The sequence below is a fragment of the Pecten maximus genome, chromosome 6, assembly GCF_902652985.1.
Source record: "Pecten maximus chromosome 6, xPecMax1.1, whole genome shotgun sequence".
NCBI lineage: Eukaryota > Metazoa > Mollusca > Bivalvia > Pectinida > Pectinidae > Pecten > Pecten maximus.
In genome coordinates this window covers 34,456,676-34,472,692 of record NC_047020.1, presented here as the reverse complement: position 1 = coordinate 34,472,692, position 16,017 = coordinate 34,456,676, and the positions used below count along the sequence as shown (strand labels likewise).

The following is a 16,017-nucleotide window of genomic DNA, read 5'->3' as shown; positions in this document are numbered from 1 at the left end:
CCCCACACTTCCCATTGTTTGTCCCTACACTTCCCATTGTTTGTCCCCACACTTCCCATTGTTTGTTCCCACACTTCCCATTGTTTGTCCCCACACTTCCCATCATTTTTCCCCACACTTCTCATTGTTTGTCCCCACACTTCCCATTGTTTGTCCCCACACTTCCCATTGTTTGTCCCCACACTTCCCATTGTTTGTCTCCACACTTCCCATTGTTTGTCCCCACACTTCCCATCATTTTTCCCCACACTTCCCATTGTTTGTCCCCACACTTCCCATTGTTTTTCTCCACACTTCCCATTGTTTGTCCCCACACTTCCCATCATTTTTCCCCACACTTCTCATTGTTTGTCCCCACACTTCCCATTGTTTTCCCCACACTTCCCATTGTTTGTCCCCCATACTTCCCATTGTTTGTCCCCACACTCCTATTGTTTGTCCCCACACTTGCCATTGTTTGTCCCCACACTTGCCATTGTTTATCCCCACACTTCCCATTGTTTGTCCCCCACACTTCCCATTGTTTATCCCCACACTTCGCATTGTTTGTCCCCACACTTCCCATTGTTTATCCCCACACTTCCCATTGTTTGTCCCCACACTTCCCATTGTTTATCCCCACACTTCCCATTGTTTGTCCCCACACTTCCCATTGTTTGTCTCCACACTCCCATTATTTGTCCCAAGACTTCCCATTATTTGTCCCCACACTTCCCATTGTTTATCCCCACACTTCCCATTGTCTGTCCCCACACTTCCCATTGTTTGTCTCCACACTTCCCATTGTTTGTCCCCACACTTCCCATTGTTTTCCCCACACTTCCCATTGTATTCCCCACTCTTCCCATTGTTTGTCCCCCACACTTCCCATTGTTTGTCCCCCACACTTCCCATTGTTTGTCCCCACACTTCCCATTGTTTGTCCCCACACTTCCCATTGTTTGGTCCCACACTTCCCATTGTTTTTCCCCACATTTTCCATTGTCTTTCCTCTACTGTGATTTTGTAGGCAGCATGCATAGCAATCTGACCTAGTAAATTCAATGCAATCAGCCTGCATGAAGCATTGAAAATTAGATTTACTTTTTAACATGATTTGTGATTAGAGCATAACCATTCTCAAATCTTATTTGTGAAGTCTAGCACAGCTTCTCAATGAAATTAATTAAATCAAAGTGTCTTATTCGACCATCATAATCTAATATTTCTAAGGTGATGTCACCTCATTAGCCGTATTTGTCTTTCTTCATTTAGATTTGATGTCTGCCAAGAAATATCCATTTTGGAAATTAAAGAAATCATTAAGTCGCAATGCCATGAGAGGCTATATATGGTTCTAGATACAATTAATTTACTACATATATATTCTACAGCATATGACATAATTATGTGAAGGTCAAATGTCTATCCTCATTGGCAGTACTTTACTGTGTGAATATTTGTCTCCGTACCAATGCTTAAACATATAAAGCCTGATGCTGGGATTACCATCAATCTTAACACATCAGTAGATAAATATATACTTAGGATTACAATGCCATTTCAAAGTTCTGAAAAGATGTTCAGGATTGTAGTCAGTCCCCAAATTAAATTGTAAAAATTATAACTGAGTTGTAAATGTATGTGTAGATTTCATACATTTAAGTTGCTCTCCTTGTTTAAATTCCATTGGAAAAAGTAAAACCACATATCTGAATTTTGTAAAATTACCAATGTGTGAAAGTAAAACAAGAACCATTGACCAGAGGTGATCATTTACCTTAATTTTGTTCTCATTTTCCTCTAGGATCTTAAAAGATTTCAAAATATTTTTGCCCAACCACTCCGCATCAAGGAGAGTTGTACTACCCCTTATTTACACTACATCGGACTCTCTTTATCCAGAGATGCTCAACGCTTTCTGATAAACAATGACCTTTACCTAAATCATTTATTTTTCATCCAATTTTATCTAGGCTCCATATCTTTGTTTTGTACAATGTAACATAACTTGATGCCAGGAGATGACCCAAGCCCAAGGTTCACCAAAAGGTCAGTGTTGTTAACATACCGTAAAAAGATTTTAAAAATTTTTTTACATAAAATTTTAAGCAAAATAATTGCATTTTGTGCTAAGTTTATAGAAACATCACTCAGTCTTCTTCAAAATTTCTCATTTTCAGAGTGCATGTGTTTTTTATGATTTTAATCAACTTTAAAAGTAGTGAAAAACAGGACTCTTGAAAATGTAATAACTTCTATAATGCTACAAGTTTGTCTCCTCATTTTGCCCAATTGTGCCTCAGGGTAGCATTATGCTATGATATTGTTTCATGTTAAAATTTTGAATCTTTAGGGACATTTTTTCAAACCCTATTTCTATTTCATCAGCTACAATCAACCAAATCTAATCATGCAAGTTGAAAAAAATTCTAAAAATGAACTAGATGAAGTGAACTAAGGCCTTCCGACAGTTATCGAGTTCATTCGGAAAAGATTGCGGATATTTACTGTAGCTTGACCAGGAAATGGGATTCGCCTATCAATGTTGTACTCGATGAATTTATAGTGACACATTTTACTGTCACAAAGAAAAATGTCAATTAACTAGCTAGAGCTATCAACCACTAGCTGGGTTTAATGGTCATGTCCAGTAAAATGTTTTCGCAACAAATCAGGCTCGCCATAAATATGTCTTTTACACAACGCAGCTAAATTACCTTTTGGTACTTCAGCATCCAACATCACTTGGGCTGAAAGTTGTATTTGAATCTAATCTACTCTTAATAAAAATGCCAACCAAAAAATTATAATATCACTTTTTCGAAGATGTTATTAGAATAACAAAGTCAATTTTCTTCAAGATTGTCTATTAAACTAACAATGCTTATTGTGACCATGGTCTCTGTATTACAGATTCGAAAGTAAAACGAACGTCCTTGGAAAACATTACTCATCTGTCTAAATTTCCTTCTAGAATTACCTTACATATATATAAGGCTAGAAATAAACCCGTTATTCTAGACATAGGTAAAATGATACACATTTATAGGACTCTTTTAAATTACCCACACACGGCAATGATGTTGACCATAAAATTGTCATTCAACCTCCCCAAGTATCTGATGTACACTCTTATAGATTCAAACATACTTTAAGTGATGAAAGTTCTAGTGAAATCTTCTCCGTATTAGATCAAAATTTTGTAGAAATGAACTCTTAAAAATTCAAGTGTTGCTGGTATAGAATTCTTTATTGGGTAGTTTAAACTAGATGCTGAGGTTTTATTACCTAAAAATGACTGAAGTGTTTGAAACTTCAAACATAACACTAAACAAAATTGAATTTTCAACAATTCAGATGCTCAATTACGACATCTTATCCAAAAGACGTATCAGTTTTGTGTCTTTCGGAGAAAGAAGTAGGTCACATGTGTCAATACTTCTATTCTGGAGTGAAACATGAAACGATAAACAAAATATCGAGTTTTCAGAGTGCTCCAGGTACAAAAATATTTTTTTTTTTTTTTTTTTCAAAAGCAAAAACATTGAAGTCAAAATATTTTGTACATTTGTTTAACATATAAAATAGCTAAAAGTTGTAATACATTTAGCAATTGTGATTCAATAGTACCTTTTTATCGTTTATCCTAATTAGAATACAAAAAAAAAAGATTTTCTATTCAAATTGTCTCTGCATGACTTGGTTGATAATGAAATAGAAAATACAATTTTTACATCATGACTGCTTTTTAAACATCTTATATTGTATAGCTATATTTATTCCAATTTTTTTTCATTTTTTTTATTTTAAAAATGCAGAAACATACCTATTATATTTGGCATCGGTTCTATATTGGAAGAAACAAATGATTAAATTTACATGTATTTTTCAAGCAGCATACGAATTGTACAACAGTTGAACAGCTTACAAACTATGAAGATAGAATATTGAGTTGTAAAGAAATGTACCTAGATTATGAAATCATTTTAAATTGATTACAATAGGAAAATACAACAGGAAAACATACAACAATTATAACCTTAAAATAGTGAAAATTTACTGAAACAAATCTTTAAAATTGTACATTCAACCATATTATCAAACTTGAATGACAAACCAACCATATGCTATATATCAAGAGCCATTAAAGGGTAATACATTTTTATAACTACTTCCCCTGCACTCAACAATCGTATTTCATTCCAACAATGGATGCCATCAATACATTTCCGGGGATTGCCATCAGCTTCCGTGACTATTTTCCACAGCATGGCTATTTCTAGCTTTTTTTATTTCAGTACTAATGAACGGATAATTTGTATAGATTTTTGTTTTCCTGCTGTTTGCTGTAATGGAGAGCTGGAAATGAGGTTTCTCACGTACATGGTGTGGCGTAAAATTATTTACCGCGTTGAAGGTGTAATAATCATAACAAACCATAAGAGCACAATTACTCAAAGGGTCACACAGTTGTCTTTACTGTCACCAACTCCAAAAGGTCATACAGGGTCACACAGTTGTCTTTATTGTCACCAACTCCAAAATGTCATACAGGGCCACAGTTGTCTTTACTGTCACCAACTCCAAAAAGGTCATACAGGGTCACACAGTTGTCTTTATTGTCACCAACTCCAAAATGTCATACAGGGCCACAGTTGTCTTTATTGTCACCAACTCCAAAAGGTCATACAGGGCCACACAGTTGTCTTTATTGTCACCAACTCCAAAAGGTCATACAGGGCCACACAGTTGTCTTTATTGTAACCAACTCCAAATGGTCATACAGGGTCACACAGTTGTCTTTATTGTCACCAACTCTAAAAGGTCATACAGGGTCACACAGTTGTCTTTACTGTCACCAACTCCAAAAGGTCATACAGGGTCACACAGTTGTCTTTACTGTCACCAACTCCAAAAGGTCATACAGGGTCACACAGTTGTCTTTACTGTCACCAACTCTAAAAGGTCATACTGGGCCACACAGTTGTCTTTACTGTCACCAACTCCAAAAGGTCATACAGGGCCACACAGTTGTCTTTACTGTCACCAACTCCAAAAGGTCATACAGGGTCACACAGTTGTCTTTACTGTCACCAACTCCAAAAGGTCATACAGGGTCACACAGTTGTCTTTACTGTCACCAACTCCAAAAGGTCATACAGGGTCACACAGTTGTCTTTATTGTCACCAACTCCAAAAAGGTCATACAGGGTCACACAGTTGTCTTTACTGTCACCAACTCCAAAAGGTCATACAGGGTCACACAGTTGTCTTTACTGTCACCAACTCCTAAAGGTCATACAGGGTCACACAGTTGTCTTTATTGTCACCAACTGCAAAAGGTCATACAGGGTCACACAGTTCTCTTTATTGTCACCAACTGCAAAATGTCATACAGGGCCACACAGTTGTCTTTATTGTCACCAACTCCAAAAGGTCATACAGGGCCACACAGTTGTCTTTATTGTCACCAACTCAAATGGTCATACAGGGCCACACAGTTGTCTTTACTGTCACTAACTCAAATGGTCATACAGGGCCACACAGTTGTCTTTACTGTCACCAACTCCAAAAGGTCATACAGGGCCACACAGTTGTCTTTACTGTCACTAACTCAAATGGTCATACAGGGCCACACAGTTGTCTTTGTTGTCACCAACTCAAATGGTCATACAGGGCCACACAGTGGTCTTTATTGTCACAAAATCCAAAAGGTCATACAGGGCCACACAGTTGTCTTTATTGTCACCAACTCTAAAAGGTCATACAGGGCCACAGTTGTCTTTAATGTCACCAACTCCAAAAGGTCATACAGGGGAATACAGTTGTCTTTGTTGTCACCAACTCCAAAAGGTCATACAGGGCCACACAGTTGTCTTTATTGTCACAAAATCCAAAAGGTCATACAGGGCCACAGTTGTCTTTATTGTCACCAACTCCAAAAGGTCATACAGGGCCACACAGTTGTCTTTACTGTCACCAACTCCAAAAGGTCATACAGGGCCACACAGTGGTCTTTACTGTCACCAACTCCAAAAGGTCATACAGGGCCACACAGTTGTCTTTATTGTCACCAACTCCAAAAGGTCATACAGGGCCACACAGTTGTCTTTACTGTCACCAACTCCAAAAGGTCATACAGGGCCACACAGTTGTCTTTAATATCACCAACTCCAAAAGGTCATACAGGGCCACACAGTTGTCTTTGTTGTCACCAACTCCAAAAGGTCATACAGGGCCACACAGTTGTCTTTACTGTCACCAACTCCAAAAAGGTCATACAGGGTCACACAGTTGTCTTTACTGTCACCAACACCAAAAGGTCATACAGGGTCACACAGTTGTCTTTATTGTCACCAACTCCAAAAGGTCATACAGGGCCACACAGTTGTCTTTACTGTCACCAACTCCAAAAGGTCATACAGGGCCACACAGTTGTCTTTAATATCACCAACTCCAAAAAGGTCATACAGGGCCACACAGTTGTCTTTGCTGTCACCAACTCCAAAAAGGTCATACTGGGCCACACAGTTGTCTTTACTGTCACCAACTCCAAAATGTCATACAGGGCCACAGTTGTCTTTATTGTCACCAACTCCAAAAGGTCATACATGGTCATACAGTTGTCTTTACTGTCACCAACTCCAAATGGTCATACAGGGCAATACAGTTGTCTTTACTGTCATCAAGTGAATAAGCATGCTAGGTATTGCTAAAGCAAAACATGTCCCCAACTGGCCCCTACTAAAAATAGTAACAGTGACCGTGACCTTGACCTAAAAACTCTAAAACTTGGACTTGATCTGTAGCTACTCATACTGAAGTGACATACCAACTATCACAAACATACCTTGGAACGTTGCTGAGAAAAGTTACATTAAAATTTATTAAGAAATGATGTAGCTAGCACAATGACATTGAATTAGTTGATGATTTTCTATACCTAGCAATAGTGACTTTGACCTTGAAATCCTGAAACAACAATGTTAGAAGTATATATACTCATACCTGACCTTTGTATAAAGTTTGATGAAAATCTGTCAAAGAATGAAGTTGCTAGGTGTTAAAATTGAATTGGGACAGAATGGTGTCTGTGAAGTGACTTTGACCTTGGAACCCTAAAGCATAAAACTAATGTTGGGGGTATTTGGTGTATGGGCTCAATAAACTTAATTTTGTGTATCAATTTCCATCAAAAGCTATTAAGAAATTATGTAGATAGCATGATGACATTGAATCGGTTGATGATTTTCTTTATTTAGCAACAGTGATCTTACCCTTGAAACCCTGAAATACAACAATGTCAGAAGTATACTTATAATCGACATTTGTATTAATTTTGATGAAAATCTATGAAAGAATGAAGTTGCTAGGTACCTGGCATTAAAATTGAATCAGGAAGCGACAATACTCGACACGAATGACATGGACAATGATATATGCCCCCCCTCCCTCCCCAGTTTATCAAAAGACATGATAGTTCTGATACATGATGTTGATGATCCAAAAGATGTAAATGATGCTGTACTAATCAAAATGGCACAGTCGCTGAAAGTCGTCCTTACTCAACAAAAAAAACCCCAAACAGGTATAACATTCACCATGTAAACTTACGTGATAATCTGACACTAGTGATATTGTTATATTATACTAAGTGGTATCCCAGGGAACATCTGAACGACTAATTCTAGTACAGAGTTGGGCCTAACCACATTTTGTCTGTAGTCTGGTGTTAGGCCTAGAGGCACCAAAACCTTCCAGAGTATCCAACAGACCTGGTAATGACATTGATGTCCACTCGGCTGTTACAGATGGTATCAACGCTTGCCTTGGACTGTATGACCAGAGAGGCTATTGTACAGTTCACAATAAGATTGAATCATTTATACATGATAGAGAGCCCCGATACCCATCACTGATAAGTGTTCTTAATCAATAGTTCCTTATGTCACTTCTGCTACTCTTCCTTGAAAAGGCGTTCCATTAATCCAGTCTACACTAATCTGTTTGTCCCGATATCTCGCCATTAATCCAGTCACCACTATATATATATATATATATATATATAATCTGTTTGTCCCAATATCCTCTCTTAATAATCCAGTCCCCACTAATCTGTTTGTCCTAATATAAACCTCATTAATCCAGTCACCACTAATCTGTTTGACCCAATATCAACCTCATTTATCCAGTCACCACTAATCAGTTTGTCCCAATATCTCCTCATTAATCCAGTCACCGCTAATCTGTTTGTCCCAATATCATCCCTCATTAATCCAGTCACCACTAATCTGTTTGTCCCAATATCTCCTCATTAATCCAGTCACCACTTATCTGTTTGTCCCAATATCATCCCTCATTAATCCAGTCACCACTAATCTGTTTGTCCCAATATCTCCTCATTAATCCAGTCACCACTAATCTGTTTGTCCCAATATCTCCTCATTAATCCAGTCACCACCAATCTGTTTGTCCCAATATCCACCACAATAATCCAGTCACCACTAATCTGTTTGTCCCAATATCAACTTCATTAATCCAGTCACCACTAATCTGTTTGTCCCAATGTCAACCTCATTAATCCAGTCACCACTTATCTGTCTGTCTCAATATCTCCAATTAATCCAGTCACCACTAATCTGTTTGTCCCATTATCTCGCCATTAATCCAGTCACCACTAATCTGTTTGTCCCAATATCTCCTCATTAATCCAGTCACCACTAATCTGTTTGTCCTAATATCAACCTTGTTAATCCAGTCACCACTAATCTGTTTGTCCCAATATCTCCTCATTAATCCAGTCACCACTAATCTGTTTGTCCCAATATCTCCTCATTAATCCAGTCACCACTAATCTGTTTGTCCCAATATCTCCTCATTAATCCAGTCGACACTAATATGTTTGTCCTAATATCAACTTCATTAATCCAGTCACCACCAATCTGTTTGTCCCAATATCTCCTCATTAATCCAGTGACCACTAATCTGTTTGTCCCAATATCCACCACATTAATCCAGTCGACACTAATCTGTTTGTCCCAATATCCACCACATTAATCTAGTCACCACTAATCTGTTTGTACCAATATCTCCTCATTAATCCAGTGACCACTAATCTGTTTGTCCTAATATCCACCACATTAATCCAGTGACCACAAATCTGTTTGTCCTAATATCCACCACAATAATCCAGTCCCCACTAATCTGTGTCCCAATATCAACCTCATTAATCTAGTCACCACTAATCTGTTTGTCCCAATATCAACCTCATTAATCCAGTCACCACTAATCTGTTTGTACCAATATCAACTTCATTAATCCAGTCACCACTAATCTGTTTGTCCCAATATAAACCTCGTTAATCCAGTCACCACTAATCTCTTTGTCCCAAAATCAACCTCATTAATCCAGTGACCACTAATCTGTCTGTCTCGATATCAACCTCATTAATCCAGTGACCACTAATCTATTTGTCCAAAATCTCCCCATTATTTCAGTCACCACTAATCTGTTTGTCCATATATCAACCTAATTAATCCAGTCACCACTAATCTGTTTGTCCCAATATCTCTACATTAATCCGGTCACCACTAATCTGTTTGCCCCAATATAAACCTCGTTAATCCAGTCACCACTAATCTGTTTGTCCCAATATCTCTACATTAATCTAGTCACCACTAATCTGTTTGTCTATATGTCAATCTCATTAATCCAGTCACCACTAATCTCTTTGTCCCAATATCCTCTCCAATTAATCCAGTCCCCACTAATCTGTGTCCCAATATCAACCTCATTAATCCAGTCATCACTAATCTGTTTGTCCCAATTTCATCTCCTATTAATCCAGTCACCACTAATATGTTTGTCCCAATTTCCTCTCCTATTAATCCAATCATCACTAATCTGTTTGTCCCATTTCTTCTCCTATTAATCCAGTCACCACTAATATGTTTGTCCCAATTTCCTCTCCTATTAATCCAGTCACCACTAATCTGTGTGTCCCAATTTCCTCTCCTATTAATCCAGTCACCACTAATATGTTTATCCCATTTCCTCTCCTATTAATCCAGTCACCACTAATATGTTTGTCCCAATTTCCTCTCCTATTAATCCAGTCACCACTAATATGTTTGTCCCAATTTCCTCTCCTATTAATCCAGTCACCACTAATATGTTTGTCCCAATTTCCTCTCCTATTAATCCAGTCACCACTAATATGTTTGTCCCAATTTCCTCTCCTATTAATCCAGTCACCACTAATATGTTTGTCCCAATTTCCTCTCCTATTAATCCAGTCACCACTAATCTGTGTGTCCCAATTTCCTCTCCTATTAATCCAGTCACCACTAATCTGTTTGTCCCAATTTCCTCTCCTATTAATCCAGTCACCACTAATATGTTTGTCCCAATTTCCTCTCCTATTAATCCAGTCATCACTAATCTGTTTGTCCCAATTTCCTCTCTTTAATCCAGTCACCACTAATATGTTTGTCCCAATTTCCTCTCCTATTAATCCAGTCACCACTAATATGTTTGTCCCAATTTCCTCTCCTATTAATCCAGTCATCACTAATCTTTTTGTCCAAATTTCCTCTCCTATTAATCCAGTCACCACTAATCTGTTTGTCCCAATTTCCTCTCCTATTAATCCAGTCACCATTAATGTGAAACATTTTTATTGTCAGAGTTCCCTTTACCAATATTTGTATGAATGAGCATTGACTAATTAGTTATGAACCAATCACAGAGATCTACCTCTCTGTCTATACCAAACATTTCTCATTCTCCCCTAACACTTCCTTGTACACACAATACAAGTCTAATTTAACACACATGCCGTCAATCCTAGCTCTATCATTAGTACCCCCTAATGCCCATTCACTTCTAACATCTCTCTACAAACCATTGTAAGGTGTGAGGATATTGATGAAGCTATCATTTACAGAAGTGGGATGAGCGACTATCTGAAGTACAGAGTTCAAACTGTGCTTCAGGGACTGTAGAGTTTTTCTGTCTAATCTACAAATCCTCAACAAGTGTCTACTAAGGACAGCTATCAACATCTCATTAAAACACTTAATTAGGGTTTAATTGCCAGGGCACTTGTCACGTCAAAACCTAAATCATTCCAAGAAACTCCTGCAACAGGCACTGATCAGATTTGTGTACAGGAGACTCCGCTGAATGGTTGATGTGTGTACTGTCAATGATTACTATGGCTGATAGAGATATGGAGTGATGTTGGTGCTAATTGTTGATATGACGAGGTCAATACAGTGCGAAGAGATATTAAGTTCATGTCATGTGATCTGTAGAAATATCATGTGATCTGGAGACAATGTCATGTGATGTAGATTATGTCATATGATGTACAGAAGACTATATAGACCAATATAGACCATATCATGTGATGTAGACTATATCATGTGATATAGACCATGTCAAGTGATTTAGACTGTCATGTAATGTAGACTATATCATGTGATATAGACCATGTCAAGTGATTTAGACTGTCATGTAATGTAGACTATATCATGTGATATAGACCATGTCAAGTGATTTAGACTGTCATGTAATGTAGACTATATCATGTGATATAGACCATGTCAAGTGATTTAGACTGTCATGTAATGTAGACTATATCATGTGATATAGACCATGTCATGTGATATAGACTATGTCATATGATGTAGACTATGTCATGTGATCTGGAGAAATATCATGTGATATAGACTATGTCATATGATGTAGACTATGTCATGTGATCTGGAGAAATATCATGTGATCTAGACTATGTCATGTGATCTGGACAAATATTATGTGATCTAGACTATGGTATCTGATCTGGACAAATATTATGTGATCTAGACTATGTCATGTGATCTGGACTAATATCATGTGATGTGATCTAGACTATGGTACATGTATCTGATCTGGACAAATATCATGTGATATAGACTGTCATATGATGTAGACTATATCATGTGATCTGGACTAGGTCATGTGATTTACACTATGACATGATATTTACAGTCATGTAAATACAATCCAGATAAAATCTGATTTTAATGGGAGACTTCAATGTAAATATCAACCCATGCCCTGTAATAGGCCCACCCACCCACAGTGGCTCAGTAGAAATTCTGATAAACGTTCTCTCATTTTCTTGTAATAACCCCTTCTATTTCTAGTCATTGTTTATGTGTAGGTGTCCTTGGCCTTATTAGAAGACAAATATACTATTGCTCAGCTTCACAACATATACCTGTAATACACTTAACCATTCAGTGTATATCGGACAGTGCCTTACCAGGATTTCACCTTGCTTATATATACTATCACTGGTCAAACACAATATCCTTATACTGGCTTCAGATACCTTATTAGTGATACCAAAGGCTACACACTGCAGATTCATTTTGTCTCAAATTGCATGCTAATCGATTAAGGGACGGACAAGAAGCCAAACCGTGGCTTAGAATTTGAACAAAATTACATATCTTATTACCATAAAACCTATCTATAAAGGCCACTCAAGGGACAATGGTCTTTATAGACAGGTGTTTGTTATATAGAGGTGGCTATTAGGCTAGGTTTGACAGTATCAGTACAGGTATATGGTCAAACCTGTTTCTGTAGGCCACTTAAGGTACCAGAAAAATGGGCCTCTATAGACAGGTTCATATAAATAAACATGTTACATTTTACACGAGCAAGTGGCCTTTATAGACAGGTTCTAAACTTGTTACATTTTACATGAGCAAGTGGCCTTTTTAGACAGGTTCAGATGCAATAAACTTGTTACATTTTACATAAGACAATGGCATTTCTAGACAAGTGTTTGTGATATAGAGGTGGCCTTTATGGCAGGTTTGATTGTAATTTTACTTCTGGAAATGAAAATTCTACAGGCAAAATATTGGATTAAATCTGAAATTCGTATGATTTTCTTCCATACTAATGAAGTCAGCATCACGCGAGAGTGGCACTGTGTTGAAGGAACTACACATGATGTGTGTTGTTTTTTACGGAACACATGTTCAGACCACATGTCCATATATTTATTGACTATATGTCTAGCACTGATTGGTTGATCCATTGATTACCACGGAAACCATTTCCAGGTGTTTGTTACTGATATATGCTTATGTCAGGATAATCGCTCTTCCATAAAAAAAATGTGATATATTATTTAAGCGATTACTATTGAAATTTAAAAAACATCCTGAACACTTTACCTTGATTGATAACAAAATCTAGTACAAGTTCTATATTGTTGTAGAAAGCAACATCTTTCAAAAAAAAAAAAAATGTTTTTTATGAGAATCTGCAGGGCAAATTCAGCATGAGATAAAAAAATATATATATATAAAAGTATAACTTAAGAAACAATTGTTAGTAAACTTACCGGACATTGAGAACCAGAAAAGTTTAACATATATATATATTAAATTTTCTGGTTCACAGTGTTCGGTAAGTATATATATGGTAAAAATGTATAACTTAAGAAACACTTGTAAGTAAAGCATAACATCTCTCATCTTAAAATCTTCAGATACTTTACATCTTAGTAAGTATTTCTGTAACCAAATTTTGTTTGAAAACTTCTGTAAGAATCCGCTATGCGGATTCATACAGTTTGCAAACAAAATTTGTTTCATACCCCGATGAAACTAAAAAAAAATGACATCAATGCTTATAATTAATTTTTGAAAATGATTTTCTAATTTAAAACATGTTTTATGTACAATTTTACTGGTTTTAAATGGGATTCTTTTTCTCAAATCAATACGCAACGTCAATTGTCGTATTGTGACGTCACATTTTTCGCGCCATTCTCGGAATTTCTTTCATAGAAGAATGAAAAGAATTTTTCGACCAATCACATTTGAGTATTTACCATGAAAACAAAGAAAAATTAATTATATGTGGTTGCCTACACACTAATACACTACGACGTCATCAATAATTACTCAATTATCTATTATTATGACGTCATCGAAATGGAAGACAATTTATAATTGTCCTTCAATTTTGGCTTGAGAGTCTTTATAAAATATTGGGTTTTCTAAAAAAAAGTTTATAAAATGGAAATATTTTTCCGTCCACAAGTATCCAAATGTTCTCTTAATTCAATTTTCCTTCACAGCAGAAATGTCTATGGGTTATGGCAGAAGCTAAATGTATCTACCTGTCCACTTTGTCCGATACAATAAAAACATATCCACCTTATACGAAAGTTAACGATCAACCTAGTCAATTATCATTAAATTTGATCACAACGATATTGACACATAAAAAATTAAATATCCACATTAATATTGACATAACATACAGCAGTCCAGGGAAGGGAGCGGGGGATTTGTAATCCGCTGTGAACGGTGGTTTCATAACACTAATTGATTTTTAAATGATAATAATCCAATCTACCAGGTAATGTAGTGCTAAGCAATGTCTGGACAATACGTCAATGTCAGGTAATTATCACAGGTGAAAAAAAGGTGAAAAAAAGGTAAAAACAACGAAATCACAGGTACATTTATCACCATGAGAAAAAACGGTTGTAAAATGTATCCTAATTAGTTCATACTAACCAACCTTCAGGGGCTGTGGGAGGGGGGAGGGGTTCCAATTTTTTTCCCTAACTATTTTTAAAATTAACTTTTTGATCATCCCAATTTTCCAATAAAGTTTCCAATGGTTTTTTCAAAAAGAATGGTTGAAAATATGTAGCTTCAATTGCATGCCAGTCATTCATCCCTGTTACAATGGGTAAAACTTACCTTTAAGTTCCAATATAGTTCAAGTAAATTGCAGGTACACTGAAGAAAAAATGTCAGTTAAATATATAAATAAGGTATTATCATAGGTAAAATGTAAGTGTACCTGTAAACCTCAATGGAGAAATCCAGTAAGTTGAATCAGAAGCTGTTCAGTAGATTTGAACCAGTGGTTGTCTATAATTGTTGAATCAGTTGCATTCCATAGAATTGAATCAGGTTCCGTCCAGTTGACTTGGATTATTCACTGTCCAATAAAGTTGAATCGGTGGCCATTTAGTACAGTAGAATCAGTGGCCAACCAGTTCAGTTGAACATTTATAACCGTACTGAGTTGAATTGGGTGGCCATCTTGTAGAGTTGAATTAGTAGCCATGCAGAAGAGTTTAACTCTGTTCAATAGAGCTGAAACAAATACTGTCAAGTAGAGTTGAATTTGAAGCCATCCTGTAGAGTTGAATCAATGTCCATCCAGGAGAGTTGAATCAATGTCCATCCAGGAGAGTTGAATCAATGTCCATCCAGGAGAGTTGAATCAGTGGCTATCCAGTAGAATTGAATCAATGGCTGTTCAGTAAAGTTGAATCACTTCCCACCCACTTGAGAGGAATTAGTGGCCACTCAGTAAAGTTGAATCACTGGCCACCACTAAAGTGGAATAAGTGGCCACCTAGTAGAGTTGAATCGGTGGCTATACAGTAGAATTGAATCAACGGCTGTCCAGAAAAGTTATCAGTCACCACCAAGCAGAGTTGAATCAGTTGCCACCAAGCAGAGCTGAATCAGTTGCCACCAAGCAGAGCTGAATCAGTTGCCACCTAGTAGAGTTGAATCAGCAGTCACCTAGTAGAGTTGAATCAGCAGCCACCTAGGAGAGTTGAATCAGCAGTCACCTAGTAGAGTTGAATCAGCAGTCACCTAGTAGAGTTGAATCAGCAGCCACCTAGTAGAGTTGAATCAGTGGCTATGTGAGCAATACAAACTACATACAAGCCAGCTGCTGAACAGACATATATATTGCTCTAGGTTAAACTAATTGCTCAACATCATAGCAATGGGTATGCATCCTCAGTAGACTCAAATCTCTCCAGGTAAAATAATTAACAGCTAATATTTCAATGAAAACTGATTGGTAAAAATAAACCAGATTATTTACATTTCTCGGTCCTGACGATTACCCAGTCAGCCCCATCAACACTGTAGCTCATTAGGAACAAATGATTCCAGGAAAATCACCTCGGAGCATTACTATGGT

The 16,017-nt window shown here is 37.0% G+C and overlaps 1 protein-coding gene across 1 annotated transcript in view; it reads right to left on the bottom strand.

The window, feature by feature from the left end:
• LOC117329624 (serine/threonine-protein phosphatase with EF-hands 2-like) overlaps positions 1–15,597 on the bottom strand; it is a 92,425-nt gene extending 76,828 nt beyond the window's left edge. Inside the window, exon 1 of the mRNA XM_033887648.1 lies at positions 14,869–15,597. The gene's annotated coding sequence lies outside the window, so the exon portion shown is untranslated. The remainder of the gene's footprint in view (positions 1–14,868) is intronic.
• Between the last annotated feature and the right edge of the window lie 420 nt (positions 15,598–16,017).